The sequence below is a fragment of the Delphinapterus leucas genome, chromosome 14 (genome assembly GCF_059928025.1).
Source record: "Delphinapterus leucas isolate spDelLeu-1000000601 "Yukka" chromosome 14, BTC_Dleu_Yukka2, whole genome shotgun sequence".
Classification (NCBI taxonomy): domain Eukaryota; kingdom Metazoa; phylum Chordata; class Mammalia; order Artiodactyla; family Monodontidae; genus Delphinapterus; species Delphinapterus leucas.
In genome coordinates this window covers 12,821,949-12,849,916 of record NC_143142.1, presented here as the reverse complement: position 1 = coordinate 12,849,916, position 27,968 = coordinate 12,821,949, and the positions used below count along the sequence as shown (strand labels likewise).

At 36.8% G+C, this 27,968-nt stretch overlaps 1 protein-coding gene across 10 annotated transcripts in view; it reads right to left on the bottom strand.

Annotated features, from left to right (window-relative positions):
- The window catches only part of MED13L (mediator complex subunit 13L), a 297,294-nt gene that overhangs the window by 89,763 nt on the left and 179,563 nt on the right, over nucleotides 1-27,968 (bottom strand). The window contains exon 2 of one of the 10 annotated variants that reach the window (XM_089894212.1): nucleotides 27,002-27,087. The exons of the other annotated variants lie outside the window; for them this stretch is intronic. The gene's annotated coding sequence lies outside the window, so the exon portion shown is untranslated. The remainder of the gene's footprint in view (nucleotides 1-27,001; nucleotides 27,088-27,968) is intronic. 10 annotated transcript variants of the gene reach the window in all.

The following is a 27,968-nucleotide window of genomic DNA, read 5'->3' as shown; positions in this document are numbered from 1 at the left end:
TTTTTCATTAATATTGGCCTTTAAAAATGCTGTTAAAGCCCCAAACCATAATTCACAGCTAGATTCTTCTAGGTATAACTCCGTAACTCAAAAGTTAAAATTTTGACTCTGAGAGTTCAATTAACTCCTTCATGATACAAGACATAGCACTGCTTTTCTAATACTGGTACCCTAGCAGGCCAGGACAGTATATGCACTCAGAAAATAATCGAGAAGATGCACGAAGTCTGAAAACAGAAATAACAATTTCACTAAAATTTATTAGACCAGTCTGTGCGTGCTATAAAATTTCTCTGTGCGGGACTTCCCTGGTGGCACAGTGGTTAAGAATCTGCCTGCCAATGCAGGGGACACGGGTTCGAGCCCTGGCCCAGGAAGATCCCACATGTCACAGAGCAACTAAGCCCGTGCACCACAACTACTGAGCCTGCGCTCTAGAGCCCGTGATCCACAACTACTGAGCCCACGTGCCGCAACCACTGAAGCCCACACGCCTAGAGCCCGTGCTCCGCAACAAGAGAAGCCACCACAATGAGAAGCCCGCGTGCAGCAACGAAGACCCAATGCAGCCAAAAATAAATAAATAAATTTAAAAAAACAAACAAACAAAAAATTTCTCTGTGTACACATGGAATAGGGACCATCAATACTAAAACTCTCTATAAACTAAATGTATCTACTGAATGGGAAATTAAGAGCCAACACCACTGAGACATTCTAATAACCAGTGGCAGGAAGCCAAGCCTGGTTCATACAAAAGCAGTAAATTTAAAGACTTCCCCCTCTGAATTAAAAGCACATCGTACATAGAAGATGGTAATTCTTTTTTTCATTAAATCGTTATGCAAGCTCCATTTATAGATATCCAAATTCACTTGTTTTAAGTTTATAGTTCAAGAAATGTACATTCTTCAAACTTAATAAAAATGCTCATTTTTCAAATATTTAACAATATACTTTGAAAACATATACTGTACAAAACTGTATTCATAAAACGAACATATAAAAATACCTAAATTAGGAAGCCAATGTTTTATAAAGTCTAATCCTAAAATGGGTTATTTGTAGATTCTTCTATATCATAAGCAATTCCCACAGAATGAAAATATGAAAGAATATTATATAACATCAAGAAACAGAAGATATATTTTGCTAAGACAAAACAGTAGAATCCAGTTAGTATTTCATTTAAATAATTTTTTTAAACTAGAAATACAGTTTTACTCTCCCTATAAAGGGAGTAAATCTTCTGTATAATCTCTATGATTTCAAAATCATAAATGAAAAATTAATTCTAATTAACCTAGATATTAACTCTGTCATTAGGAGTAAAAGTTGGCTAATAGGGTCATATGCGAAGAGTAACGATAAATGGCAACAAATTTTATCAAGAGATAGTCCCTAAGGAGGCACGCTAATTGATAAGAAGACAAGAAACAAGGTGAACCACAGCCATACTTCTAGCATTTAAAGAGATGCATACGCTGAGAAACCACATGCCAAAAAGCCACAATCAAATGATAGCTTGCCACTCAATTTAACAGCAGCAGCCAACCAGTTTTCTGTTATTGAAGTCTAAAGTATATTACGTGCTTAACTAACTTTCAAAAGCACATTTCATTTGGCTGAGAAGCAGAAAGACAGTTTCTTGGGGTAAATGTCTTTCACAGAGCAAAGGAGTCATTAGGGGGCAAGGATTAGAATTCAAAGCCATGAGTGACTTGTCTTTTGTGAGCTCAAAGAGATGACCTGATACACAGGACAGAGACACAAAAAGGTCAGACTGAAAGGATGATGAAAGTCTTTAGGAAATACAAAGGTTGAGAGAGAGGGAGTGTTGTTAGGTCCAATATTACTGGAAGTGGGTCTTACCGGGCCCAAAACTCAATTTTGGATGCCTAAAGGCATCTGTTAAATTCTGCAAGAGACAGAACCTAAAGGCATTTAACTAATGGGAAAACTGCTCCAAGATTTTACTGAGTTTTGCTGTAGAAATTAATTCTTTATCATCCATTGAGAAAAATGTTCTGGTGTCATTCTAAAATGGTGGTAAATCAATTGTGATCTTTGTGGGGGCAAAAGCTGGAAAGCATCATTCACTCTTAAAGACAGCCAGTTAAGAACAAAAATCACTAGTCATGTGTTGGACTCTGGTTTGCATTACAGACCAGTCTCAAAGAGACTACATTTCATAATCTCCCTGAAACGGCCAAGGCCCATTCCACACGAAAGATACAATATACTCTTAAATGATGACAAAGACAGTAGCAGTAAACCTCAGAAGAGAAGCCAAATCTTCAGCATCCAAACTCCGAAGCTCTATCTACCCGTATTTTGTGCAGCAGAGCTAATTAGCTGCATTAAATGAGTAGTTCAGTATTCACATGCTATCCAGAGTTGCATGCCATCTCTGCCATCAGCCCTGTCATCAGCACTTAAATTCCAGTGAGAGCTTTCTAGGTAATGATCTAATAAATGAAGATGTAGCATTCTGTTTATGAAATATTGGTGACTGCTCTTTTGCTGCTGGATAAGCCTAGTCTGTCCCATATTCAGACTAATGGTCTTTATTGCAATCTCTGAAACAGTTTACACATGGAGACAGTCCAAAAGTCAATTTCAGTACCTTTACATTCACCTGGCAATCTAGCACATTTATAAACAGGATTCAGTTCATTAAAATGTATTATTGCATATGTTTTTTTGATACAATGTCTTATGAATTCTGAAATAACTTTATCATTTAGTCAAGGACTCAACCAAAACTTCACATATTTTTCTTACTTATTTCTGGTAAGATGTATAACAGAAAAGTTTTTAAGCCCTTTAAATTACTAAAAGAGGGTTTCCCTGGTGGTGCAGTGGTTGAAAGTCTGCCTGCCGATGCAGGGGACACAGGTTCGTGCCCCGGTCTGGGAAGGTCCCACATGCCGCGGAGCAGCTGGGCCTGTGAGCCATGGCCGCTGAGCCTGCGTGTCTGGAGCCTGTGCTCCGCAACGGGAGAGGCCACAACAGTGAGAGGCCCACGTACCGCAAAAAAAAAAAAAAAATTACTAGAAGAATTCAACTGTAGCCAACCAAAAGACATAAATTGTATCTTCTTCCTGACCAAGAAAAGGAATCAGCTAGCACTCTTAAATTGAAAAGCGGCGATTATTTCCCACTTAAGTTCTAAAGGAACGGCATCAGCTTCTGATTTGAGGCACCCACCCTTCTCAGTTGATCTGATTTCTCATTTTAAGACGTGAACAAGGACACAAAGAAAATACACCTTCATTTGTTTATTTTCAACCTAAGCAATGTTAAACTTCTAAAATTCAAAAGTACTATTTCATATATATTCTGGAGATAAGTATATATAATTATTATACTCATACATCTATATAAGTATTAAAATTAAAACAAATGTTGAAATTATTAGAAGTCCAAAGAAGTTTATACTATAGCATAAGTCAGCAATAAGACCTTTCACTTTTTCATCTCTATAATGGAAAAGAAACAGACCACAGGCTAATCTGGTATCTTGTTAACCATTTATACAGCCATTTTTAAGTCCCCAAATGTTTTTTAAGGTCATCAAAAGATGAAATGGGAAGGCTTTCTTTCAGACATAAGTTGCTAATAACTGTTTTTAATCAGTGTTGCTGGAAAGAGAATACTGTCCAATTGGGAAAGTTGAATTAAAAGCAATTTAACCAACTGTAAAACAAGGACAGCATAACAGAGTACATAGTGGTTTATGGACTTCCAAATTTAGCATTTATGTATTCTCAAATATTATCATATTCCTCCATTCCCCCTCAGTTAACATTCTAAAACATCAGTAGTTTTTCATCCCTTTTAGTTGAATGTCTTATAAACACAAGTGTAAAATACAAGTACGTTAATTAAAGATCTTAGTATGGTACAAGTATATGTAGATGGTACTTAATAAAGTAGTAAGTTGTTATGCTAATAAAGACACATGAAATAATCATTTCCATTTATAGGTTTATATGAAATAGATGTAATAGAACAAAAATTTTAAATTTGTATGTCAAGTGTCCTTAAATAAGCTTGATTTCACAGGCAATGCCCCCCCAAAAATCATACTGTGCAGAAAAATGTTTTCTCGTATAAAATATATAAAATGTAATTGTTTAAATATTGAGGGAAAATATTACAGTAATGAAACAGAAGAAAAAACACTGAGGAACTAAAGACATAAATGAGGCACCAAGAAAAGGGCTTGAAATTATACTTTAAATCTGATTTATGTGATATTATTTTTAACATAATAAAAAAGTTACAGAAGTAACAAAAATAAATCAGTGTCATAAAATCCAACATTATCACCTTAAACGAAATACTTGGAAAAAGTCTTTTTCTCGACTGTGAGGCAAAAAAACCCTTCAAATACTATACAATTCCACGTATGAAATTCATATATTGTGTGAGAAAAGTAAAATAAGTTCAAGACTATTCCTGCACACTCCACAGGAAACAGTCCAGGATCACCTTCTCTGAACTTGGAGAACATCTCTGTGTATCCCTAAAGGTATCCAGAGTTGTGCCAACTAGGCAAATTTCTAATAAGCCAGGAGGTGTCACTTTGTATTAATATACTCAGTATTAAAAATCTGAGAAATATTTTAAGACCTAAGGTGTTAAAAAGCAACCACATGTATGCCAATAATTTGATAATTTAACTATAGATTACAATTATTAGACTGCATTGGGAGGAAAGATTCTAGATTCAACCATATCTTAAGTATACACACACCAACACAAATGACGCTTGTTTTATAGAGCTTTTTCTGCAGAATTATTAATTCACTGAAGATAAATGGAAGTGAAAGGACAGAGATAAGAAAAAAGTTAAAGACATAAAAGCATGGTGTCATCTTTAAGAAGAGGAAGTGGAAACTGAAGACAGTGGTATAAGAGTATCTGTGTCTCCTGTTATTCTCTACAGTCTGCTTTCCTTCCCCTTCCATCTCTGAGGCTCAGCTCACATCTATAAACATGCTAACCACTAACCCAAAGCCTTCTTATCACTAACTTGATAAGAATATAAATTACTTTTTTTCATCTTTAACTTTAAAAATTCTAAGTAATTTTAAAGCAATTTGGGGATAGGGGAAAGGTTTCTTTCAAGTCATGAGACTCACTTATTTCCAAAACTAAACCTTCACTGTTTGTCCTGCCTAACTTTTAAATTCCACCTTCTAAAGTTGTCCACATAAACATTTTTTACCCAGATGCATTTTTTGTTCATTTGAAAATAAATTGTAGTTAGGGACTTCCCTGGTGGTCCAGTGGTTAAGAGTCCATGCTCCCAATGCAGGACGCCCGGGTTCGATCCTTGGTCAAGGAACTAGATCCTGCAAGCTGCTCAACCAAGAGTTCACATGCTGCAATTAAAAGAGCCCGCATGCTGCAACTAAAGATCCCACGTGCCGCAACTAAGACCCAGCGCAGCCAAAACCAAACCAAACAAACAAAAACCCAGGTATTCAAATAAAAACTTACTTTAAAAAACTGTAGTTACACATAACATGGCTATTTTAATGCAAGGCTATAAAATCAATTCTCAATTGTTCAGCACTAAGAAAGGCAATGTCAGAGGGTCTTACAATTAGGCAGACCTGAGTTCAAGTGTGATCCATCATTAACTGCCTTAAGTTAATTAACCTTTCTGTATTTTAGTTTTCAAGGCTCTAAAATAGAGATAATAATGCCTAACTCACAGAGATATAAACATTAAATAAGATGTGATCATGCTCTGTATATAATAGTTACTGAAATTAATTAAAGTTCTCACTACAAATCAGAATGAAATCATCTACTCATCAGTACTCATCTCAAATTACCTAATGTGAGTTTGGGAATGTAAGTTCAAATTTTACAATTCAAATAAACATATTAGAAAACATACTAGGGCTTCCCTGGTGGCGCAGTGGTTAAGAATCCGCCTGCCAATGCAGGGGACATGGTTTCCCGCCCTGATCCGGGAAAATCCCATGTGCTGCGGAGCAACTAAGCCCGTGCGCCACAACTACTGAGCCTGCTCTCTAGAGCCCGTGAGCCACAACTACTGAGCCCACATGGCGCAACTACTGAAGCCCACGTGCCTAGAGCCCGTGCTCTGCAACAAGAGAAGCCACCGAACGAGAAGCCTGCGCACTGCAACGAAGAGTAGCCCCCGCTCGCCACAACTAGAAAAAAGCCCACGCATAGCAACAAAGACCCAATGCAGCCAAATAAATAAATAAATAACTTTTTTAAAAAGAGAGAGAAAACATACTAGAAAGGAAAATCCACTCCAAAAATCCAAATAACAAAGTATTACAAAAGTCACATCCAAACAAATCAATTGTGCCACTGGTTTTTAAACTCTTCTGAGCAATACTGTCTTCCTTTCACACAAAATTTTACACAGCATCCGAATCTATTTTAAAAAGGAAAGACCAGAGGGGCCCAGACTGGAGTGAAGGCTATTTTCACTCAGATGGCCTCACAGTCCTGCACACCACACAAAGTCCCAGAGCTCTTCATACCCCTTACCTGAGAACTGCTTACTCTATGCCAATCTAATCTGTCTACATGATGTTCCACACAGAAAGTGGACACACTTTGTGCCTTTCCTGCCTTCTTGCAAGGTACCGGCTCCTCCACCTTTCTGTCTACTTTATTCCTCAAAAGAAGATGAAGATTGTTCCCATAGGCTCTACAGGATAGCCCGAAACAATACCCTTCTTTGAACTTGAAGTATTCTTTCTGTATCACTCATCTGGACCCTCAGGACAGCACCTTGCTTGATATTATTCAAGTTGGGGCATTTCTGTCTTCTCTGCATACCTAGTCCCACCTGTGAGAACAAGGTATGTGTTGGCCTCTGAACAGTCCTGAAGAAAACCCAGCAGATCACTTTTTTGTATTAGTTGTAGGCACTGAGTGTGCTTTGAGAAATGGGGCGGGGGGGGGAGAGTCATTTTATTATAATTAGGCACTGTTTTGGATTATCTAAGCTACTGCTAGTTTCACATACCTCCAAAACAGAATCTCATGGACCTAAGTAAGGCAAAAGCCTTTTTTAACCTCCAACATAAAAAATTTTTTTAATTGCAATATTGCAAAATTGTGCTACAAACACTTAGTTCCATTAAGTAGTACTGCTATGCTATTACTAACACAAAAATACAAACAACAGTTAGTATTTACTTCTTACGGAAAGAGGTTAATTTGATTAAACTTCTCTGCTCCTAAAATCTTTGGAATTTGGTGCCCCGGATGTCTGGAGCATGACTGCCTGGGGAAGAAAGCATGATTGAGAAAGCAAGAGGCTTTGACAACAGCTTAGTTAAGTCTTAGACTAAGAAGGGCGTTCCCAGGGTCTCATTAATACTCAGCTAGTCTAACAGAGGGCTGCTTTGGCGAAGGCACACAAGGAAGACTGCTTAAACACACAACAAAGCAACTGAGCCTTCTACAGTACTAAGCTGCCGAAAGGGCAGATTCCTCTCCTTATAGCTCTTCCATCTGACACTCCTTCAGCATTAAGACTCATCACAGCAGCACACAGTCGATCTCTGCTTTATAGTGAACTATTCAATTATAAACAGCGTGAGGACAGGGGCCACATCACTTCTGTCCATTGTTAAACCCCTTGCATCTAGCACAATGTTTGGCATACAGCAGGCTCTTTTAAAAGGGGTGTGGGGGTGGGGGAATCTATGTATATGTATACATATATGCTGAGTATAATAAATGGATGGCAAGAACAAAGAAAAGCATTTTCACGCTCACCATCACAATGTCATATTGATTTTTTACAATATGACCTGAAGATAGTTTTTAAATTACGTTAAATATAAGCTATCACATTAATAAATTTCCCTGCAAGGCAGGATTATACGTAGAATATTTAATATTATTTCTGACCAGATCTGAGCTTAATGTATAAACAGTTTTTAAGAATCGGAAGAAAATACGACTGCAATACAGTAGAATCTCCTTCTGCATTCTGGCAGCACATCAAAAAACCTGTCCCAACAGGCCTAATATTGCATGGTCAGCGAAGAGGAAAAGTGAAAGGAGTCTTCTACTTTGCTGCTTCTCTGAAAAGGGAATCACATTAGGCCATTAAGTAGTCAGATACATTATTTTATTGCTTGCAAAACCCTTGGGTAATAAAGAATGAGTACAAATTGCCACAGGCAGTTTTGGAGGAAAAAGAGAACTGTGCAAAACAATGACAGCTGCTCTATGCAGCACTGGACAACTGCAGTAAAGAAAACAGTGCATCAGTTGTAGTTTTTCTGCTCAAGTAGAGCACTCAGCCACGTGTGAGAAGGAGCTATATAAGCACGTAATTCTGCAGAATCTGGGTGTAAATGCATAAGGAAGAGAAAGGTGAGAGAAGAGGGAAATTTATTTTGTAAAAGCGATCACAAGTCAGATTCAGTCACACACATACATTTCCATTCTCTTCTAAATAAGACTACCATGGGCAGCCACCATGAAAAAAAGCACATGCCCCTGGGAAACACATACATAAAAAGGTCAATACTCTTTATTGGGGGGAACATTAATATTTTCCCATGAAAATAATAAGACATAAAAATAAAGAAGGATATTTCTTTAACGTGGCCTATGATCTAAGAAACCAACTTAATTTCTAGACAAAGAAAACCAATTTGTGTCACATCTTGTACAGGAAAATAGCAAGAATGAGTGCTTTATTTTCATGGGATTCAGAGAATAAAACTGGACTCTTACCTTTAACCTTAGAAGATATTATAAAATATCAGATTTACTTCTAAAGACCACTGCTTTACTTTAACCTCTTTATTGTGCTATTTTAAAGTACTGTGTGAGATCTTTATTTTATACACTACTATACTGTTAAAGTTTTAGAAAAAATTATAAGAACCCTTCAATACCTATGGTTATAAAAATGTAAGAGCTTTACTTTTAAGTTCATATAGAATCTCATTACAAAATCATGTAAGAGTTTTATCTGTAACAAAAAACAGAAAACCCTTATTTATGAATTTTCAACTTTCAAATTTTCATTGTAAAGAAGAAAAACCTCTTGAGCAAAAGAATCAACTCTACCAGCTACCAACAGATGGCACAGGTGGTCACAAGCAGCCACTCCAATATCTGCTATCTCATCCTCTATAATTGGCAGGTTCATGTTTAGTTTTACGGAGTTTTAATAAGATGACTGACCCTATCGTGTTTAACAAACAAAAAAGCAGGACAAAGAAAAAATGTATAGTCTAGGTAAATAAAATCCGAGATCATTTTTAAAACTAAAAGTGATGAGAAAATGATGAACATCAGTGGAAATAACTGTGGAGGATACAAAGTGAGCCCTGCACTACTGGAAAGGACAATAATCAACATGAGATAAGGTGAGGAATTCCCTGGCAGTCCAGTGGCTAGGACTCAGTGCTTTCACTGCCAGGGGGAGGAAGCTGGGGTTTGATCCCTGGTTGGGGAACTAAGATCTTGCAAGCCGCATGGCGTGGCCAAAACAAAACAAACAAACAAAACAAAACGAGAGCTAAGGAGAAGGTGCAAGATGGGAAAACACAGTATGAAGAATAGCATCAGTGTTTGAAAGCTTTCTGGCCCAATAATACTAATTCAGGAGAATTTAGAGGATAAACAGAATTAAAATATTCAGAGGAAGAATTCAGTGAATGGGCTCAAGGCCAGATGAAATCTACACAACACTGAAATGGGTGCTACAACAATGTAGCTCTCTATGACACCTATGACGGAAGTTTACCTGCCTCAACAATTCTAAAATGGTCCCCTTCAGTATGCCTTGGGAAAAGACACTTGGGTAGCGCTTATATTGGCAAGAGCATTCCTGTAACACAGATGATGGGAAATCAGAAAATTCTAAGCAGGCGAGATAGAAGTAAAAACAAAACATTTTGACTACATACTCCTATCAGCTAAATAATAAATGAGCACACATCCCCCAATATGTGTCTATTTGTTTACATTCTAATTTTCTACACATAACTCTGTATTTCATTGACTCTTAAGAAACAATAAATTGTAGATACTGTCATTTTATTAACCACTAAGGAATAAAAAACACTAATTAATTCTTACGTAAGAAATACCACAATTTGAGATGTTAAAATGCGGGGGGCAGGGCGGGGGATACATCTTAGAGCCAATGAAATGTAGTATGTGGTTAACACTAATCTATTTGTAAGCTCTAAAACATCCACAAAGTTGGAATTTTAAATAGAAAGGAAAAAAGAAACAAAGTAACATTTTTATTTGTGCACTTTAACAGATTGTCTTTTGCGCACAAGGTTGGAGATCCTTATCAGAATATAGGATGAAAGAAGGAAACTGGTAGAAGATGATGTTAGATCTCAATAAATAAATGGTTACTGAATGAAGAAGTAGATGCTTTATCTCCTCTATTACGTTTATTACACATCACATGAACATGATCTGTGATGAACTCAACAAGAAAAAAGGAGGAAAAGCAGACAATAAATATTTCTCATAAATTATCACCCCTCTTAACTTCTTCATTAGAGTAAATGTAGGAGTAAAGAGCACAGATTTTAGAGCAGAACAACTCTGAATTTGTAGCATGACTATGCCACTCACTATGAAAAGCACCATGGATACTTCAGTGTTCTCACCTATAAAATGAAGGTAACAGTTCTTACATCACAGGATTAAAATGGGGGATCAAATGAGTAAATGCACATAAAGCTTTTAGCAGATTCTCAGAACATAACAAGACTCAATAAATGGCAACACAGGGATCATATATGGGAATTAATTTCACATTTTAAATTACTTTAGATTACCTGAGGTGACAGGTGCAAAAATGATATTTGAAAGTATTTGACTTAAAATCAGTCTTATTTACCAAGACCATGTTTAGATGTCACTCTATGGGAAGAATCCTTAAATCAAAATCCATTTTTATCTATAACCTTGAGGAAAGATCAAATAAGGGAACAGCACCAAAAATTACATACTGCCTTCTTTATTTGACATCAGGATCTGGGTGGTGGGGTGCTTTGTTAATCTAGCCCTGGGGAGGCCTCAGATGTGTCTGACAGCTGACAATACTAATGGGACAGCAAAGTACACAGTCAACAACACAAAGCCAGAAGGATCTCCAAAAACAGCAGGGTTCATTTTAACAAGACACGGTCTTCTTAACAAGTGTCTTTAAAAGAAATACCAGTTTAAGTAAGAATTTACTGATAATCTGTTCTGTAAGAATGTATTCTATTGATTACCACTTTTCAAACACTAACATTTTCCGAATATAAACACTCCTGATATATGGTTTAGAATTTCCAAAATGGTCAACTAAAGAATTCTACCTGGGCATAAACCCAAATGTGGATGATGAAATATTGACAACGTTTGTGGTAAACCGGAATCACTGGCCTATAAGTTTGTTTCCTGACCCCTGCTGCCTCTGTTTATTTTATTGCCTTAGGATTGGCAATAGCTTTTCTCAAAATAAGAAATCTTAATTCTATGTACTACCTTGAACTGACTTGCCGCATATGCTTTTCAGAATGTCAGTGTTTTGGATTTGAACTCTTAAATTACATTTTAAGGACACTCAGTCTGTGCTCTCTCTAGAACTGTTAGGATTCTAACCTGAAATAATACCGGTCTGTTACTGTTGTGCACAACCGTATGCTAGCACTGGCATCACCTTTTATGTACTCATGGTGGCCCACATTAAAAAAGCATATGTTTCCAAGATATAAAAATTGAAAGAAAAATAAAATTAAAAAAACATAGGGCTTCCCTGGTGGCGCGGTGGTTGGGAGTCCGCCTGCCGATGCAGGGGACGTGGGTTCGTGCCCCAGTCTGGGAAGGTCCCACGTGCCACGGAGCGGCTGGGCCCGTGAGCCATGGCCGCTGAGCCTGCGCGTCCGGAGCCTGTGCTCTGCAACGGGAGAGGCCACAGCAGTGAGAGGCCCGCGTACCGGAAAAAAAAAAAAAAAATCGAACGGGGGAAAAAAGGCAGGGCCCCAATTTGAGGTCCACCACAAGAGAGCTCTGGTTGTAACATGGGAAATAACCTGGGCACAAGGCCAAGGTACTCAAAAGAATGCAGCACTGATATCATAACCTAGTCCATGAGAATGATAAAGGTGCTGCTTCCAGAAGTGACTGAGAAAAACTCAAGGGCCAAGGAATACCGAGGTTCTAGCTCATTTGAAGATTTAACATCTTCTCCCTGCAACAGCTCATAAGGTAGATGCTTCTTATCAGCCAGAAACTTAGTGGTACAAATGGATAATAATAACAAAGGAATCCTAAACAGCCCTGTTAAAGCCAATACTTGGAACTAAGACTTGTTAGCCAAACTCATTCCTCATTTAAAACAATCCTAGCTTTAGTCTTTTTCCCTAAAAGATGATGCCTACCCTACCTTCCTTCACTCTTCAAGTCCTGATGAGTTTTTTCAACTGGCCTGGGTTCCCCATCTCCAACCAGCAGGTGCACTGCCTGGTCTAGTGGTAAAACCCTGCCTGACCCACATTCTTGCCCAGGCTACCCAGTCTCAACACATGCCTATCAGAACCCACCAAAGTCAAGGGCACTGAGGTATGAGCAGAGTTACGGGAGCAGAAGGTATGAAGACAGGCTCAAAGCCCAGCCCCCTTTAACTTGCTGGCTGTCCAACTTTGAGTAGGTTACTTAACCTTACTGCACCTTACGTTTTACATCCATAAACTGAGGATAATTATTACCTAATAGGATTAATATCAGGATTAAATCTTTGAAAAAATGCTTAGAAGAGTAGTACACAGTACTACTTTAATCAATGTTAATATATTATTTCATTTATATTTTATATGAACAAAAGGCTTACTGCAAAAAAATACTGCAAGAGTATTATTTGTTCCTTATTTAACCAGCTTTACAAAAGAAATAAAAACTAGTTAATGTCAATTATATCTCAATAAAACTGGAAAAAATTTAAAGAAATAAAAACTATAACAGGGTTAGTCATTAATTCATATATCCACATATCATCCACTGACTTACTGAAATCCTACACAAAAGACTGGGCCCTACGCTTAACACATTAGTCATCAGTCAAGTATCAAGTATCAGTCAAGTATCAGTCAAGCAGGGGTGGGCAGAGAGAAGAGGGGGACTTCATGGCCACAAAAAATAATTGTAAGAATCCATCCCCTCTTGCCATTTTTGGTTCACAGCCTTCACAGAATCAGTGTCAGGTATTATTTTGTCCCACACCTTCATTTTACAGACAAAGAAACTGGTATTTAGAAAGAAGATTTGTACAGAACCTTTATCATTATTAATAAGTTATTTTATATGTATGTAAGCATCATGTACATTTGGTATTCTTGATTACTTAGAAGCACATGTTAGATTTTATTAAGAAACCTCAATAGTGAAAATATAAATCCATATTTGAACAAATATTTTTGCATAGCTATTGAAAATTAAGGGAGGTCCCAGTTTTTGGCTAAATATAAATAATATAACTAGAAACATCAATGAAAAAAAGAGTTTTTTCCATAATACCATTTGTCAGAAATGGTATTACTAGGTGAAAGAATAACATGAATTTTACAGTTCTCATTTTGTGGTACCATATCACTATTTAGAAAGACTGGATTTATTGACATTTTTTTGAAGAGCAGCAATAAATGAGTAGGCTACCCTTCAATATCACCAGCCTTGGTTTTTTCCATTTTATTTATTTTTGCTTCTTTAATACATGTGAATGGGTACCTCCCATTTGTTTCCATCTTCATTTGTTTTAAGAAATAGGATGGATGAACAAAATACTTTTCTTGTAAAGTTTGTTAAAAAGATTATTGTAAAGACTGACTGAGGGACTCCCTAGTGATGCAGTGGTTAAGAATCCACCTGCCAATGCAGGGGACATGGGTTCAAGACCTGGTCTGCGAAGATCCCACATGCCGCAGGGCAACTAAGCCCATGCACCACAACTACTGAAGCCTGCGCGCCACAACTACTGAAGCCTGTGTGCCTAGAGCCCATGCTCCACAAAAGAAGCCCCCGCAATAAGCCCATGCACCGCAACAAAGAGTAGCCCCCACTAGCCACAGCTAGAGAAAGCCCACACGCAGCAACAAAGACCCAACACAGCCAAAAAAAAAAAAAAAAAGGCTAAAACTGAGTCTTTGCTTCATAAATAATGGCTGTTTTTATTTATCAACCATTTGCACAGAGGAGAATGGTCTAATTAATGTTTTCAGTTTTAGTATTTTCTGGGTATTATACTTTATATATTTCTCATGATCAGACCGTTGCTTTTCTTTTTTTAGTACTGCTGGTTTTGAAGTACTTTTTGAAAAAATTTTAATGAAACCACCAAAATACAGATAAATTACTATTGCTTCAATAGGGTTTTCTTAAAGCTTTATTTTGAAGTACAGCCAAGATAAATAAACTTTTCTGGTGTATTTTTTTGTTTTGTTTTGTTTTGTTTTGCGGTACGCGGGCCTCTCACTGTTGTGGCCTCTCCCGTTGCGGAGCACAGGCTCCGGACGCGCAGGCTCAGCGGCCATGGCTCACGGGCCCAGCCGCTCCGCGGCATGTGGGATCCTCCCAGACCGGGGCACGAACGTGTCCCCTGCATCGGCAGGCGGACTCTCAACCACTGCACCACCAGGGAAGCCCTGGTGTATGTATTTTTCAATGAGGATGTTTCATTCCACGTTTGACTTCAACGTATATATCCTGAATTATCATTTTCAGGTTTTTTCCATATTAACACATACTTTTCTCAGTTTATTACAATGTTCCTTTTCCCAATAATTTTATTTCACCCAAACAGGTATTTGTTATATTCATATACAGTTGATTCTATTCTAAACTATGTATCCTGCGTAACTTTTTTTTGGGGGGGGGTTTGCTGGGTTTTAATATCATGAAATTTAAACAACTTGTACTTTTTTAATGTCTTAGAAACGGGTGATACAATCCCACATATGTCCTTTTTACCCATTAGAATCATGCCTGATTTTTTTCATGCATACTTGACTATAATTATGCCAAGTTTTATATAGCATAAGCATCAATCACTTTTGACATGATGCATTAAGGGATAGACTAGATAAAATAACTGCCAGGGGACATGTCCAAATGCAAGGGCTATTATAAGATAGGCACTTATAATCCCAACACACATTTTTGGACAGCCCAGAATTAAATCGCAGATCCACATCACTAGCTGTGTGACCTTAAACAAATCACATAATCTCTCGTCTGTAAAATAATCATCTCTCTCAAAGTTATTATGAGGATTACATGAATGTTCATTTGACTAATAAACATTAAATATGTCAGGCACTCTTCTAAGTACTTTGTAAATATTAACTCATTTAATTCTCATAACAATCTGATAACATAGGGAGAACAATTACTGTTCTTTTACAGATAAACTGAAAAAAGAGGTTAAGTAACTTTTACTTGCCTAAGGTCACACCATTAGTAACTGGGAAAGCTAGGGTTTGAATCCAGGCAGTCTGACCTCAAAGTCCACGCTCTTAAGCACCACACTTAAGTGTCTCTCAAAATACTGAAAAGCACTTGCCTGGCACCCAGCATAATGATAACAATGATGATAAAGCACACAGTGCCCAGCCTAGCATAGAAACATACAGTCCTCCAGAGACCCAAAGATGGCTGGGGGCCCCAATGTTGATCAAGATGACATATAAAATATACAAGTACTTCTAGATTAAAATTACACAGTACAGAAATCTCTAAAAATACAAATTAATAATACTGCTTTAAGAATTTAAAAAGAAATCATTAATGAACTATACTATAAAACACTCTCCCACTGAGAGCCTGGTTTTTCTCTTAACACTGTTAAATGAATCTTAAAAATAACTAGCAGTTGATACTTTGGTACTATCGACACTTAGCACTCAATTTCAATTATAAACTAGAGGCACTAATTTTTAAAAGGAAGTGCTCAAGTGTATTTATTACTATAAAGATTCAGAAGAAAATTAAATGTATTATTTTATGTTTACTTTTTAAAAATACCAGCATTATTTGTTCTGATTAATAATGTAATATATGTTCATGATAGAAAACTAAGAAATACAGGGGGTTTGGGAGAAGAAAACAAGAACCACCAGTAATTCAATATCGTCGTGTACAGTTTGAGATATTGAATTTTCAGATGATGACAGCTGCTTTCTTTCAATTCTGAAAACAGATGAAATTTCATGAACTAAAGTAATTATTGTCAAGGTGCTTCAAAAAGAAATGTTCTTCAATTAAGTGAGAAACATTAACTCCACTTACTATCGTTTTAAATAATGAATGTTTTCTCCACTCTTTATGCTTAATATAAACTAAGTTCAGTCAACAGGCATGATTGACTGAATCCGACTAAAATGTTTTTTAAAACAATTTAAACAAATTTTGATAAAATCAGTCACGTGTTTAGAAACTGATTACTAATTAATGACAAACACTGGAATTAAAATTAACTCTCTTCCACAGTACAGATAAGGCCAAATCACTCAGCTGGTATCGCTTAAGCATAACATGATTTAGCTTGGTTCCAGATACGCTAACAAATTGGAAGAGAAAAGTAACTTTTCTTCTTCTAAATGGAGTACCCTATGAGAAAGAACTTTCAGGCAAAATCAATCTATTTAGATGAATACCTATTCAAAAGGCATTTACACTTTCAGTATATTAACATCAATAGTCCTCAGAGGCCAACCTTCAAATTCCAAAAAAGGGCAAGGAAAATAGTGTTAAAAAGTATTCAAGTAAATTGCCCTTCTCCTCCTACACCTGTACCCTGATAGTCTTATGGAACCTTTCTGGGTTTTCTACCATAATAAAGGCTTATTTGATATGATTTTATCTTACTCTTAATTTACAGGACAGATAAGACTCTTTATGTACCTTCCAATTTTCCAAACTAGTAACAATTAAGACTTAATGCTTAAAATAATTCTTTTTAATATCTTTTTTTGTCATTTTAAATCCATTAATTTAATTTTAACTTAAATAAATTAATTTAATTTTAAATCCATTAATTTGAGTCACCTCAAATAAATGAGGTTAGTAAAGGCACTCCAATACTGTGGTAATTCAGTATTCACATCAGTTTTGGGAAGCGACTCCTTACACTACAGGAAATTAAACTTGTAAAAGCTTTCAGCTTCTATACCTTATTTGATTTAATGTTAATCAAGCTAGCACTGATTTTTAATATATGTTCAAACAGGTTTTTAAGCAAGTTGTTGATCTGCTATTTGAAGAATAAGCAGGCTTGCCATTCTGCCAGATACTCTTGTTAATGACCCTTTATGCCCTGTCTTTAACCACACTGTTTAAACACAAGGAATATTTTTGTTATATTTCATATACAGTGACAAAACAAAGCAAGAATTCTTTCGATGAATGAATTTTATAAAACCATAGAGTTCCCTTAAACTTCACAGATGTTTATGTACCCATGGCTGACTGCACACTATAGTATGTCAAGGTAACTGGTAGATGCATTCCTGCCAAATCTTGGCCAATAAACATTATTTTCGCAGGCCCTTAAAACTACTATCCCGCTTAACACTACACTACCACCAGGACCACCACTTAAATTCCAACCAACTTGCTGCCCCAAACTTCATACTCCAATTTCCAGCCATACTCCCGCCCACCCCCGTATGAGGGGGACTATTGGGTAATAAATCAGCTCACTAAAGTATGCAGGACAGAGTTGTAATCTGATCTGAAATGTATGGGAACCTGGCTCCATTTTGCAACTTTACATAATTTTTAACTTTCCCTTTAACTGAAGGAAAAGGATTAACAGGAAACCTGGCACTTGAGTGTACCAAACACTGCACAGGGCACAGGTAGATTCTTGTCTTGCTGGGAAAGGTAGTCAGGACTAGCCACCCAACACAACAGCTTCTGAGTCTGGAGAAAAACAGCTTGATATTCTGAGGACAGAATGAAACTAAAATTAAAACCATAGACATTTATTGTGGAAAAGTCCTTAAAATGATCTGGTCCAACCCCCTCATTTTCTTAACAAACTGTAGTGAAAAATTAGTTTAAATTATTTCAATCCAAATATTCAAGTATCTGCTGTGTGCTGGGTATTAGTTTATGGATTAGATTTTTAAAAGAGACTTCTTGAGTACACACATGAAACACGCCTGTTTATGATATACAGTTCACTTTTAAGCCTATAAGATGAGTTGAGAGGCAGTATTGGATTAGTGGGAAGAACAGAAATCTGGAATCACTTACCAGAATTAAATACTGTGGAGCTCTACGCAAATCACTTAACCTCTTATTTTAAAAGCTAAGGCGACTTTCTCACCTCACAGGTCCTTCCAACTCCAGTAACATAACAAATCGGATTCTTTTATTAAAAGAATCCAGATTCTTTTATTAAAAAGTAGCACTGAGTAGTTTGAAAGTCCACACTTGGAAGCTAGGAAATTGGATTAAGATGGAAAATGTTTAATTTTCCTTAATTTTATGGTAGATTAAAGAAAAATTACTATTACAGAGATACAATATTAGAGTCTTCCCAATAAAATTCTGAAAGAATACAGAAAAGACCATTCATAGGGACTAACTCGTGCAAGTCTGGGAGCAAAAGAGGTGAAGAGGGAGGTTTTTGTTGCCTTCGAAACTACCTAACTTTTTCAAGGGCATGTATTACTTTTATAATTTTTTTAAACCTCCAATTTTTAAAAAACTTATGAGCACTTAAATTATAGAAGGCAATGTAACGTAGCAGAAAGTACAATGAACTACAGAAGGGGAGAAAAGATTACTAGTCTGCCTCTCTAGCTCTGTGACCTTGGGAAGTATATTTGAGTTACAACATTCTAGCTTTCTTATGAAAACAAGAATGAGACTACTCAGTGTGGTAACTATCCCGCTGGACTCAATTTTATATTAACTGGTCTTAGGTTACTTTTCTCTCATTTAGTCATTAAGTGCATCCATCAAACACTGAAAGAGCAGCAGGAACTAGAAAAAAGTAAGATAGAGTGAAAATTAATTTCCCTATAATAAAAATAATTAACAGCCAAAAACAATCTAACAGAGTTCTGGAAATGTTTAATTTGCTGAAGAAAAATAAGGGATAAAAGATAAACTTGGTGAAAATCCAAAATCTATTACTGAGAAAAGTAAATAAATATATACTCAGACCTTGACCTGAATGTTTTATTAGAATGCTTTCCAAACATATGTCAGTAAATTAATTAAATTAAAAAATTATTATCAATCACATAAATTACAACTCTGCTGGGGTTAGGATACTGTCTTCTGTTTCTTAATTGACTGATGGTTGAACTTTCTGTCTCTAAATACTAACCCCATTATTGATCTTCCTAATGATGGATATGAATGCCTGAAATTATTCTTTGTAGCTTAACATCCATCCTATTATCAGAGAAAAATAAGGTTTGTTATTGTATTGTCCTTCCCAGCTTTATGTGACCAATAAAAGGGTCATGTGGTTATCAAAGCAGTTTTCTCAAAACTTAACATGCATCTCTCTATTGTATTTTTCTCCCATTTCACATCCCGTGGAAAAAAACATACTGTTAAATATTAAAACTTAAAGTTTTCTTAAGGATTAAAGTTTTCTTAAGGATTTAAGCTATGTTCAATTTTTGAGGTTTGAAAGGATGCTGCTCTTTTTCTTATACCTCACCTAATAGATAAGTGAATAAAAGAGGGGAAAGTAACATTTTTCTCCTCCGTAATTCTAAATTTGGCTAAATGCCACAAATAAATTGTATTCTTAAATTTACTATTAAGTACCAATCACTGATGGGCTTCCCTGGTGGCGCAGTGGTTGAGAGTCCGCCTGCCGATGCAGGGGACACGGGTTCGTGCCCCGGTCCGGGAAGATCCCACATGCCGCAGAGCGGCTGGGCCCGTGAGCCATGGCCGCTGAGCCTGCGCGTCCGGAGCCTGTGCTCCGCAAGGGGAGAGGCCACAACAGTGAGAGGCCCGCGTACGGGGGGGGGGTGGGGGGAAGTACCAGTCACTGAATATTTAGGCAAAGCTTCAAAAGACAGACAGAAATTCACCTCTCCATACCCCTGATCTCTATTCCTTTGACCCAAGGATTCAAACTGATACCTAGAAAGACTTCCAGTTTGACAGCTCTAGGGGAATATGCAAACCATGTAACTACCACAAGGGAGCCGTCAACTGAGCAGCTTCCAGCTTAGCCCCTTAGGGCAAGTGCCCTGACCAATGCCCAAGGCCCGGAACCTCTTTCTTCCTTCTAAATATGCATTGAAATTTCCTATTTGGGACTTTATTGTGCAAACAAGGTCCAGAAGAAGCATGATTAGGAATCTCCTTCAGAACCTTGAGCACTGCCATCTCTGCAGTCTTCTCTTTGTGTCCCTTCTCCACAAATAGTTTTTCCATTGTTTGCAGTTAGCCCGGGAACTAAAAAGTGAATCGTTTGTTTTTTATTTGTTTTGGAAGAAGACAGTACTTATTATTTGTTTGCTAAGATTAAGGGCAAGAGCCTTGGTAGCACAGAGATCTAGCTCTGCCCCATAGCAGTCTCATCTCCCCATCTCTCACGACCGCTCCTATCACTGACCTCACAGGGTTGCTGTGAGGAGTAACAAGACACAAGTACCTAGCAAGCAGTATGCAGAAAGGTCCTGTCCCTCTCCCAGAAAATGTGCTCTTAGCTCTGGCACTTTCTTAGTCTTTTACTGAAATTCTCTAGGTCTCCACGTTCTCACCTGTAAAACCAAAGTAAATAACACAAAGCTGCAGGTATATAGTGAAGACTGGAAATAATTTATGTTGAGCATTTAGCACAGTATCTCAATAAATAATAGTCTTAAACAAATATTAGCTAGCTCCCTTTCCTTCCAACTTGAAGTTGTTTTACTGAGTATCTCTATCTTGGTTGCTTTTTATTCTACCATTTCAATTTGTCTTTCAGAGCACATCCAAACCTGTACTGTGGACTCTGGGAAGCATGATTACCTTTCTACTGGTGCCTTCTCTTCAAGTTTCAAGTAGAGACCAACTGATTAAACCCATACAGAGAGGCTATAGTGGCACCAGGGAGCACTATAAGGAAATTCACTTTAATGCTATAATAAGGCTTAGGTGCTTCTCAACTGCAATAATGTGAGGCATACCGTAGGTTCAAAAAAAATTTATCATGAGCAATAAGAGCCTGCAGGTTGTAAATGCTAAAATCCTTGGCAAGAGACAAAATATGACAATACAAAAGGCACTAACTAAAAACAGTCCCAGGATACGTTAATAAAATCTGAAGAAGCAAGGAGGCAAGAGCAATAGGGAAAAGTTATACATGAACTGCCATAATTTAGTGGCAAGTTTGGGCTGGGCCATCAAATGAAGGCTTGGTATTCCTGTTTGTTTGTTTGTTTAAGATCTTTAACTCTCAGGACAACGCTTATTGGTGGCTCTTCTGCAATTCTTAAATTCTAACAAGGAACTATTCTAATTATTTAGTCATTACTAAAACAACGTTTAAGTCTCTATTCTCATGAACCATCACAATTAATCTAAGCTTCATTAATTTAGAACTTTGTCACAGAACTTCTATCTAACTGTCTAGATCACTCAAGGAGTTCTCTTATTAGAAGTTATCTCTTCCTATCTTCATTGCTGTTAAGCTGAACTTTCCTCTCTAGAAGCCAAGTCTTTCCTTGAGACACCACTGTGTACATGTCTTTGTTACTGCTATTTTCCTTTCCACGATTCTACCCCAAGTCATCCAAACCTCAGATTTAACAAAACACATTTAACTTCAAGAATCTTTTCTCTTCACTAGAACCCACATCAGTATCTTCCAACTTTCACCTTTAGCACTTAATATTCCACAAACCAAGACACTAATTATATATAGTGTCTTATCTCTAATTGCTTTAAGTGTTTATATCTTACCTTCCTGATAATACTAAGTTCTTTAGCAGGACTTTGTCAAGTTATCTTACTTATGTCAACCAAATACCAAAACAAAACGATTTTTTTTAAAAAAACCAAAAAGAACAAAAAAGAAAACTGTTAGAAAAGCTACTCACAGAACACAGATAACAAAGCAAACAAATTCTGAAATTAGAAAATTTCCTATATAGTCCTATATGCATGTCTTGGATTGATCTTCAACACATCATCACTATCTATTAAGTAAAATAAAGCGATGGAACAATGGGTAGGGTATGGGTACCATTTGCTATACTATGTGTATAGAAAAGGGAAATATATACAACACACTGTATATCTGCATAAACCAATCGCTGGAAAGACAAAAAGAAACAGGTAGTATGATTTAACACTAGGAGAGAAATTGGCTGGCTGGGCAGTGACTGGGGAAGAGACTTTTTTGCCTATATAATTTTGTGCTGTTTAAATTTTATACTACATACATGTATTGCCCATTCCACATAATAATTTAAATAAGATAAAAATAATTACTCAGAGAGCTCATCAGTTGAAAAGAAAACACTTTCAGGTATGTATATTTTAGTGAATTATCACAAGAATTAAAATGCTGTGCTGTGCATAAGATTTATTATGACAAAGACACATATTCATCCAATCATTTCTCGGGTATCTATGAAGATTCTAAATTCTAGCCCTTATATAACTTTGTAATCAGATAAATTTTTACCTTAAAAATTTATTTCTAATCAATAATCACTCCTCCTACATTAAAGGTATAATCATTAACCTTATTAGTGAAGACAGCATGAAGAACTGAGAAAAATAGTTGTGAAACTAGAAATGCCTAGATCTGAATCCTCAGCTTTCTAGCTGTGTGGCTTCTCAGCTAACCACTTCAGCGTATCTGGACAGCAAATTTCCTCTTAAGGGCAGAGGTCAGCAAAGTTAGGTACCAGGGCCAATTCCATCCCGTTGTAACCGAAAGTGGGGGTCTGGCTGCTCATCACTCTAAAGCCAATAAAGAGGCAAGTTGGTGGAAAGGAAAGTTTGCTTTATTTCGGATGCTGGCTACCAGGGGCAGGGCAGACTCCTGTCCAAAGGCCGACTCCCTGCCACTGACAATCAGTGGGCAAGAGCTTTTATAGACAGAGGGAAGGGAGTACAGGTAGAAACAGCACAGTCAGCTCTGACAGTCATCTTGAAATTGGTCATCGGTGGTCTGACCAGCGTCGTCATCTTGATTGTTTTAAGTACAGTTAATCTTCAGTTCCAGGATCGGTTTGTTCCCATTTCTTTGAGGTCATTTCTCGGAACTGTAGCTTATGTCATGGCTACAGTCTGGTCATCATGTAGTTAACGTCTTTCACCTGCTGGGGTTTTAGTATCTATAAGACAGCTCACAGGGTATGGCTCAGAATATTATCTATAGCCCTTGAGGAGAAGCTAAAGGTCCTTGACTTTGCTTAATGAGTAAACTATTATTATTATTTGGTCTCCTTTGACTGTTTTCCTTTGTTTCTGCATTTTCTCACTTCTCTGATAAACTTATTCTTTGGCTAAAGTTTTTCCACAGAAAAAAGGCAGGCTGAGGACATGGGTGGGAGCGGGGGGAGGACCACAGGGTCCTGCTCCATTTCACGGTCACCTATTTTTTGTAAAATAAAATTTTACTGGAACAATCTATTGCCCATTTGCTTACATACTGTCTATGGCTGCTTTCACAGTGCAATGTCGACCTGACTAGTTTTGACAGCAACCATATGCCCTGCGAAGCTGAAAATATTTACCATCTGCAGGAAAAGTTTACCTGCTCCAGCCTAAGAATAAAATGCAGACAAACCACATCTTTGTTGAAATTTTTTAAAGTACTGGAATGCCGAGCAGGCAGCAGGTCAAAACTATTTTCAAAATAACATGAAGACATTATTTATCCTTTTCACTCTAATTTTCTCCAAGCGCACAATGGAGTTTTCCAGAGGCTACATCGTGTGTGATGTCACAACAGACTACAAGCAGAAGCAGACACAAGAATACAGCTGTTTTCCCTTAAGCCAGAGTTTAAAGAGATTTGCAAAAACAGTGCCACTCTTCTGACTAAATATTTTTTTCTTTTAGAAAAGTGTTATTTTAGTTAAAAAGGTTGTGTTAACATATAATGGGTTTGTTACTGTTACTTTAAAAACTCATAAATATTTTAACTTTTCTCAGTTTTAATTCTTTGGAGTAAATATTGATAAGTATAACCCAATAAACAAAAGCTCTTTTGGGTGCTCAGTAACGTTTACAGGTGTTTTGACAACAAAAAGTTCAAGAATCTGCTATGCTACAGCTCTAGTGCATCACAGCAGCATGATTAACTGGCCTACTAGAACAGTCAATACACTGGGCAGGGATTGTGGATAAACACAGTGTCGTTTATTAATCATGGACATTACCAGGACAATCAATGACAACACCCCATCCCTCAAGCTGTTTTCGAAGGAAAATTTGACAATTCTCATTAGAAGCTCCTCAGGGGACTTTTTAAGACATTTACTCAAGGGACTTCCCTGGTGGTCCAGTGGTAAAGGATCCACCTTCCAATGTAGGGGACGTGGGTTCCATCCCTGGTCAGGGAACTAAGATCCCACATGCTGCAGGGCAACTAAGCCAGCGTGCTGCAAACTACAGAGCCCATGCGCTCTGGAACCCGTGCGCCACAACGAGAGAACCACGCGCCACAGAGAAGCCCACGCGCCACAACGCAAGATCCCGCATGCCTCAAAGACGATCCCGTGTGCTGTAATGAAGACCTGACGCGGCTAGCTAAATAAATAAGAGAGATTTATTCAAAACTTTGAAGTAAGGTCAATGGAAGACAGCTTGTCCTTTCAATGCCATATAGGGGAAATGCCCATCCAAGGATTATCTAGTGCCTCAGTTCCTCAGCTGTGCACCAAATCCCCCAAAACACTGCAGCAAATTCACATGGATGTGGTGGGATATTTTAAATTTGGTGGCGGCGGGGGGGGCCCTCAGCTGTGACTATGACATAAAGTAAAATCAATATGCACAGGAAATGAGAGTAGTAGCATCCAATCTGATTCCAAGGTTTGAGAAGTTGTACAGTGCTCAACAGGCATACATGTCCTATTTATCAGCAATTCTGGGTAAGAAGAAAATACATTTTATCCTTTCAATTTATGTTCATTTTTTGTTCAAACAGCTACTAAGTTGTAGATACATATATATCTATTAATTTTCTAGAAAAACCTAGCTACTCAAATACTCTTTGAACTGGTTTTCACATCTTACCTGTTCTTTCACTAACTAATGAGTTGATTAAAATGTATGCCATTTGTTCATTTTGTATTTGCATTAGAGTCTGAATTTTACCTTTCTGTAAATTATACTTTAGTGTGCTGAAGTGACCCTTTTCCAGTGTATCTAGAAATAACTCTATTTTTAAAAGCTAAATTTTCAAGAATTCACTAAGTAATCATCAAGCACTATGGAGGGATGTAAATATAGGACTATATAAAGTATCAAGAAAGACTCCATATACATTACTATGTTCAAATAAAGGACATATCTATGTGTTAGAATTCAATTAAACTCTCATAATTCTATGTGGTTTTCTGAATTTTACTATTTTTAATAAATACATTCAATCTTTTTGTTATAGGAAAATACATGACAGATTTTTTTAAGACGTTTGGAATGACTTATGAACACATTCTTCAAACAAAGCAGTATAAAGGAAAGCTTTAAAAAGTGAGTAATATGGAATTAAATTCCCTCCAGGGAAACATTTTAATATTATTCATTAAACACAGGGCTAAGAACAAATGGCCACATTTGTATAATTAGTACTTTTAATGCCAGATATGCCAGTAAACTAAAAATATAGATAACAATTTATTTTATCCTCAACCTCCCACTATTTTTTTCTATTATTCTTCACTCCATATCAAATATTCTTATCTAGACCATTCTTCTCATTTCAAGCTACATAAGTGATAAATGTGTTTAAGAAGGAAAAAGCATAGGAAAAACGTTCCCCTTTTTGGTACCCTTATGAGGAATGGTAGGGGAAAAAGCAAAGTAAAAAGCAAGCGCATAAATATGTTTCTAGAAGGTCTGAATGATACCTATCCAAGTGAGAAGAAAATCCTGGAAGTGGTGGTGGTTTGTAAGGAGCTTCCTTCTTTCCTCATCTGGTAATTGTGACTGCTGGATCCATTTCTGTCTGGGTCACTTTTCACCTATGCTGCCTCCTTTTATTATCCAGGGTAGCTATCTCACCTTACTACTAAAGACACTTGGCTTAACATTACCTAGAAGTGTATTTTCTATGTGAAATATGGAAAATAGACTCTCACGCTTTATAGTGAACCTTAATAGTCAACAGGCTTCTTTATAACTACATATGTATATGAGACCAAAATCAAACCTATGAAAATACTTGGTGTAAAGGAGGTGAATTTTATGGAAGTTCTATCATCTGCTTTTAATGCATGGTTTATATAAATTATACAACTTTCATATATATAAATAATATTAAATGATCTGAAAATGGAAAAATAAAATGATACATAATGCTATTCCTGAATTATGACCATTTAATTTTGAAAAGTTGAATGGTTTCATTCATAATATAGTGAATAGTATATAAAGTGCTTTATAAGAATCTAGGAAGAAATTTATGAAACAGGCTTTAAATAATTTGTCTAATTATTTAGACTTTCACATTATCTCATTTAATCCTCAAAACAACCTATATAAGGTAGACATCATTATACCTTTATTATTATTCCTACTCAGAGTTTAAAAAACACAGGAACAGAAACACAGGATATAGTAAGTGGATCAGTTTGACTGTGTTCACTGAGAACATAACTAGGAGTTATAACGAAGTTCCAAACTTCTGTCATTTACTCCCATCAATAATATTTGTAATAATGTATATGTATGTGCATCAGATTCCTAAAAAAGTCGCATGCACAAAAAGTTCTAATTCCTGAAGTCAATATTTATGATTCTGAATACTTACACTGCGGGTCAGGATGATTGGCCCCTACTCATCTGCCTCACCCCAGGTTCAGCTCCAACTTGGTTGCTCGGTAACTTCAGCTGTTTCTGAAAATAACTGACTTGTTCAAAGGAGTTGCAGGAGTACTGCATGCATCCTTAAAAGAGATCAGATACACAAGGTGCCAATGGCCCAACTGAAGGCTTCTCCATGATATACTCAGAAGAATTAAAAGAGCTCTGAAACTTGGGAAGCTTAGTTTACAGAAAATCAAAGCACAAATACAGAATGCTTTGTTCTATAGCAGCTACAGAACATACCCTGTATTGTACTTCAAACACACAGTCACGTTCGAACGTATCCATAATATACTTCAACTAAAGCATCCTCTGGTTTGAAATGTACTTAGCAAGTATTTTATTGAGTCTTCACTGGGTATTTTTAACAGCATGTGTTTCTAAGGGTTGGGGGACAGGGAGGCCTTGCCATTATTAAAGTAGTGTCCCTTAGTATTGTAATTTACCTTTTTGAACCTACAAAACACGCTTAAAATGATCAAGGGTAATACAAGACAGTACATGTTTAATTTAATACTTGAACATAATCATGTGTCCCAAACCAGTACTATAAGTTTTTAGAGACTGGGAAAAGGAAGGGCTACTGGGATAAAGTTGAAAAGTAAAAGCATATAATCCCAATTTTTCTGTTTTCACAAACTGGGTGTTTATGGGCTATCACAATGTCTTATTCTTTCCCTAAGAAACTGTAGTTGAAATCAAGGCCTAGAAATACTTAAGGACACAGCAAATCATTAGCAGAAGAAAGCTGTTATTTATTTCAGGAATGTGAACCATACTGTGATAGAAAGCTTCAGTTCTAGATCTTGAAATGTTAAGTAAGAAACAAAGGAGAGGAGGTGGCATGCTACAATGAAATTGATAGAATACTTTAAAGACCATTGAGACAAACTCAAAATTCTCCAGCTAAT